We start from the raw sequence: 6,245 nt of genomic DNA, 5'->3' as shown, positions 1-6,245 counted from the left end.
TACAGCACTGTTAGTTAGACATCTGGTGTAGAAACTTTTGACTAACGGTGTATACTCCGGGAGTATAAACTCAAAAGTTATGAGGTAATGGTCTGACAGAAGAGGGTTCTGTGGGAAGACCTCCAAATGCTCAATGTCAATGCCATATGCAAGAACAAGGTCGAGGGTGTGGCCAAAGCAGTGAGTGGGTTTCTGTACTCTCTGACAGAAGCCAATCGAGTCCAACAATGAGATAAATGCAGTACTAAGGCAATCATTGTCAATATCCATATGAATATTAAAATCTCCTACAATAATAACCTTATCAGTTTTAAGGACTAAACTTGATAAACACTCAAAAATTCTGAATATGGACCTGGTGGCCGGTACAGTATAACAAATAGAATTGGCTGTAATGTTTTACAGGTTGGATGTGAAAGACTAAGAACAAGGCTTTCAAATGAGTTGTAGTTTAGTTTAGGTTTAGGATTTATTAATAGGCTTGAGTCAAAGATGGCTGCTACTCCACCTCCTCGGCCGGTGCCTCGAGGAATGTGAGTATTAATATGACTTGGAGGAGTTGATTCATTTAGGTTGACATATTCTTCATGCCTCAGCCAGGTTTCAGTAAGACACAATAAATCAATGTGATTGTCTGATATTAAATCATTTACTAATACAGCTTTAGATGACAGAGATCTAATATTTAGGAGTCCACATTTAATTCTCTTCTTTTGTTGCACTGTGGCAGTAGTGATGTTAACCTGTATGAGGTTATTTTGTATGACTCCTCTTCTGGTTACTTTTGATTTAATTAATTTAAGTGGCCGTGGGACAGACACAGTCTCTATAGAGTTAAGGTTAAGGGTGGGTAACTGCTCGAATGGAAGTGCAGAGAAGGGTGGAAGACTACAACTCTGCTTCTGCTTCCTGATCTGAACTCTGGGTCATGGATTAAGTCCGCTAATCAACTTCGCCATGTTCGCAGAAATGAGACGCGCTCCATCCCAAGTGGGATGAATGCCGTCTCGACTTATCAGATCAGGCTTTCCCCAGAAAGTCTGCCAGTTATCTATGTAGCTCACATTGTTTGCTGGGCACCACCTGGACAACCAGCGGTTGAATGACGACATGCGGCTATACATGTCATCATTGATCAGATTGGGGAGAGGGCCAGAGAAAACTACGGTGTCCGACATTGTCTTGGCATAAGTACACACCGATTCCACATTAATTTTAGTGACCTCCGACCGCCGCAGTCGGGAGTCATTACCGCCGCCGTGTATAATAATCTTACTGTAACTACGCTCATCTTTAGTTTTAAACAAGATTCAATGTCGCCCGCTCTGGCCCCCGGGATGCATATGACTTTGGTCCCTGGCTTCCCTATCTTCACGTTTCTGACTATGGAGCTACCTATAACCAGAGTGGGTTTCTCAGCGGGTGCGTCGCTGAGTCTCAGTGGGCTTCTGTTTAGACTTAAAACCCCTTCGAACAGTCACCCAGCCATCCGGCTGCTCGGGGGACAGCTAACAGAGGCTAAAGCTAAAGGCTCCGCACCGGCTATGGGGGGTGGCGAGCTAACTAGCGTAACTGTCTGAGCTTCGATGGTGCGGAGCCGTGCATCTAACCCACTTAGAACTGCCTCCAACCTAGCAAATGAACTACACTTGTTGCATGTACCGTTATCATTAAGAGAGGCAGAGGAATAGCTATACATGAGACACTCTGAGCAAGAGGGAGCGGGAGGGGGAGGAGAAAACATCGCAAGCTGCTAAGCTGGCAACCGGAAGTGATGCAATACGCTTACCAGAAGAGAGAGAGCGATGCATTCAGGAACCTCAAAGCCTCTATTGTGGATGCGGCTGCTCGGGGCTGTGGCCGGAAGGTCATCGGTGCCTGTCGTGGCGGCAACCCGAGAACCCGGTGGTGGACAAGCCGTCAAACTAAAGAAGGAGGCCTTTCGGGCCTGGCTGGCCCAGGGGTCTCCTGAAGCAGCTGACGGGTACCGGCGGGCCAGAAGGGCTGCAGCGGCGGTGGTCGCGGAGGCTAAAACTCGGGCATGGGAGGAGTTCGGGGAGGCCATGGAGAAGGACTTTCGGTTGGCCTCAAGGAAGTTCTGGCAAACCATCCGACGGCTCAGGAAGGGAAAGCAGGGTCTACCCCAGGCTGTTCTCAGCAGGGGGGGAAACTGCTGACCCGGACTGGGGACATCGTCAGGCGGTGGAAAGAGCACTTTGAGTAACTCCTAAACCCGGCCAACATGTCCCCCAGAGAGGGGGCAGCGCCGGAAGACTTTGGGGTGGTTTCACCCATATCCCTGGCAGAGGTCGCTAAGGTAGTCAAAAAGCTCCTTGGTGGCAAGGCGCCAGGGGTGGATGAGATCCGCCCTGAGATGCTGAAAGCGCTGGACATTGTTGGGCTGTCTTGGTTGACACGCCTTTTTAGTGTCGCATGGGGGTCGGGAACAGTGCCCATGGACTGGCAGACCGGGGTGGTGGTTCCCATCTTCAAGAAGGGGGACCGGAGTGTGTGCTCGAACTATCGTGGTATCACACTGCTCAGCCTCCCGGGAAAAGTTTATGCCAGGGTGCTGGAGAGGAGGCTCCGACCGCTTGTCGAACCTCGGATTCAAGACGAACAGTGCGGATTCCGTCCCAGTCGTGGAATAGTGGACCAGCTCTTTACCCTCGCAAGATTACTGGAGGGGTCCTGGGAGTTTGCCCAACCAGTTTACATGTGCTTTGTAGACCTGGAGAAGGCTTTCGACCGGGTCCCTCGGGGGTTTTTGTGGGGGGTGCTGTGGGAATATGGGGTGCCGGACCCGTTGGCACGGGCCATCCGGTCTCTGTACCCCTGCAGTAGGAGCTGTGTTCGTATCCTCGGTAGTACGTCAGACATGTTCCCGGTGGGAGTTGGCCTCCGCTAGTGCTGCCCTTTATCACCGGTCCTGTTCGTGACCTTCATGGAAAGGATATCTAGGCGCAGCCAGGGGGCGGAGAGGATCTGGTTCGGGAGTCTCGGGATCGCCTCTCTGCTGTTCACGGATGATGTGGTCCTGTTTGCCTCCTCGGACCGTGACCTCCAGCATTCACTGGGGCGTTTTGCAGTCGAGTGCGAAGCGGCAGGGATGAGAGTTAGCACCTCCAAATTTGAGGCCATGTTGCTCTGCCGGAAACCGGCGGATTGCTCCCTCCAGGTGGGGGCAAACTGCCGACCTCAAGCGAAGGAGTTCAAGTATCTCGGAGTCTTGTTCACGAGTGAGGGTAAGGTGGAGCGGGAGATTGACAGGCGGATCGGTGCGGCTGCAGCAGTAAAACAGGCGCTGTACCGGTCCGTCTTGGTGAAGAGGGAGATGAGCCGGAAGGCAAAGCTCTCCATTTACTGGTCGGTGTACGTTCGAACCCTCACCTATGGTCACGAACTCTGGGTTGTGACCGAAAGAACGAGATCTCGGATACAAGCGGCCGAAATGAGCTTCCTCCGTAGGGTGGCCGGGCTCAGCCTTAGAGATAGGGTAAGGAGCTCGGACATCAGGGGGGAGCTTGGAGTCGAGTCGCTGCTCCTTCGTGTCGAAAGGAGTCAGCTGAGGTGGTTCGGCATCTAGTCAGGATGCCTCCTGGACGGTTTTCTGGGCACGTCCAACTGGTAGGAGGCCCCGGGGAAGACCGAGGACACGCTGGAGGGATTATATCTCCCGGCTGGCCTTGGAACGCCTCGGGATCCCCCAGAATGAGCTGGAAAGTGTTGCGGGTGTTTTTTACTCTAGTAACATTTTTTTCTTTTTTCTACTCTAGTAAATAAAGTGTGGATAATCTCTAAGGAAGTGATCGTCATGAGGCAAACAATCCTAAAAAAACAACACTACTCTCCTTTGTATCAAAATAGAAATACACAGTTTTGTCTTTAGATTTATCAAAGCTGAGTGTGCTTTGCACAATTTTGTTTCAAGTTTGTTTCGTTCGTCTGGGAAAATATCTTAGATCTGGGGGGGGGGGGGCACCTAAATCCATTAAACCTGTGATAAAGACAGATTTAATAATCCAGGTCATGCATGAGATCAGTCTCTCCATTAATACAACACTGACATAAAAATACAGTACCAGCATGATAATGTTAATTTGTTTTGGCTGACAGATCAGACCGAAGCTTAGAAATGTTGTTCTAGCGGTCCCCTTTAGAAATGTTCCTATTGTGTTACAATATTAATTAAAGTAGATTCAATGACCAACAGAGAAACAGCATGTAAGGTCAAAGTGAAAAAAAATCCACAATAACTATGTAAAAAGGAATCAACCAGTCAAGTTTCAGTTTACCTCCACGTCTCAACAACATGTCATCGCTTCACAATATTATCTTTTTAGACATTTCTGTGAAACTCTCATAGTTCTTGACTTACGGAAATACCCGTATATAATGGATAAACAACCCGAAAACATAATTCCACTGGCCCCGTCTGCCGCCAGCGCAGAGACAAACTACTTTTTTGCACGAGTATTCACCCCCTTCAAGTATAGTACCGCAAGAACAGCATGACGAGAATGCACGTTAATTCATCAGAAAAATGCTGGAAGCTACCATCTTCGCTCTGTGACCCATTAGCAAGGCCTCCTCTTGCTATCTGTCTCTAACGTCCGTCTGTAAATGGGAAAAAGGGCTTTTAGGTTTGCTGCTCCTGCGGCTTGGAATCTGCTGCAGACTGATTTGGGTCTACGGGAGCCGGTCTCTTTAGGTGGTTTTAAAAAGAGATTGAATGAGTTGGAGGAAGGTTCATCTGGTTGTAGATGTTTCTCTGACTGAGGTATGTGCACCTGTGTGAACTGGGATGTGATGACTTGAATCTTAGTTTTAGTTTTACTAACGTTTTTATTGTCTGTCACTGTTTTATGTTGTATGTCTGAAACTTTGTTAAATGTGCTTTTGCTGTCTTGGCCAGGACACTCTTGTAAAGGAGATTTTTAATCTCAATGAGGCTTTTTCCCGGGTTAAATACATTTTAAATAAAAAAATTAAAAAGTAAAGAGCTGAACTATAACAATTAAAAGGTACAATATGTAAGATTTGGAAAGAATTATTGTTAAAAGAAATGGCCAAATCCGACCTAAGGCACTACATCTCGTCTCTCTAGCTGTACTACCAAAAAGGAACATTATCCATTAAACAAACTATTAAATAATTCAAACACCATACAGCTTCCTGGTCAGTAGCACAGTAAACACTTTATAGGACGCTACCATACGTGAAGATTATAAGATAGCAGCGTTATATTGAGCGTCTCTCAAAGTTTTTGAAGTTTGGCTGGTTGAATTTTGAGTATACTTTCCCTTTTGTTAGCTAATAGCTAACTAACTAAGGATTGTAATATGGACCCAGTAGTATTTATTTGCACATTACACCTATAAAGAAACACATTGGGAGTCAGTGATAATGACAACTACAGAGTCAAGCAATGTTTGGCTATTTTAGCAGTCATCCAAGGTCATTGCCAAGATTCACGAAAAGACATAAAAATGCAAAGAGCAAAGAATAAATCTGTCTGGAAGAGATCAAGATGACAAGAATTAGACGGAAACTCCGCTGTTTGAGCAAAGTCAACTTGTCAAATGGGACAATTTGAAAGCAGCCCAGCCTCTCTCCCATCTCAATGACAGATATGCATTTAAATGAAATATGACATCGTATCAAATCGTATTAAATTTCCCAACTACTAAAAGGATTTGACCTTGCACTCTCCTTCTTATGAAAAGCAAATCAGCACCAGGTATGGGATTGCAGGAAGTGGTGCTTAAATGCCTCACTTAAATGTTGTGGTGTGTGTGTGCGTGTGTGCAAATTGACCTAAGGCAATAGGAATAATACAAATAAAATGTCTGAACCCGGGATACTTTAAAAACACATCCAAGCCTTTCCATCTTTCTTGCAGCCTCTCCCTCTCTCTCCTTTAACCCCACCCCCACACCTCCTTCTCCCCATCTCATGTCCACATTTCAGTTTTCTAATCCCCTTGACTGAAGCGCAGAAGACACAGGTCTTCTGCGCTCTGTGGTGCCAAACAAGATGAGAAGTAAAACAGAGTGTAAAAAGTTCTAGGCTGTCACATGCAGGTTCCTCCCCGCCCAGCACCAAAGGATGAGCATACCAACGGATAGGTTTAGTAATATTCTTTATTTTCCAGACTGTGTCTCTCCTCCCCTCTCTCGTGCCTCCAACTGTATGCTCCATATATAGGGCAGAGTAACTCAGGCCTTGATTCCCTGCAGTTGAGG

This window comes from Cyclopterus lumpus, chromosome 16 (genome assembly GCF_009769545.1).
Source record: "Cyclopterus lumpus isolate fCycLum1 chromosome 16, fCycLum1.pri, whole genome shotgun sequence".
Taxonomy (NCBI): domain Eukaryota; kingdom Metazoa; phylum Chordata; class Actinopteri; order Perciformes; family Cyclopteridae; genus Cyclopterus; species Cyclopterus lumpus.
The sequence above is the reverse complement of the archived record's forward strand: the minus strand, read 5'-3'. Positions refer to the sequence as shown.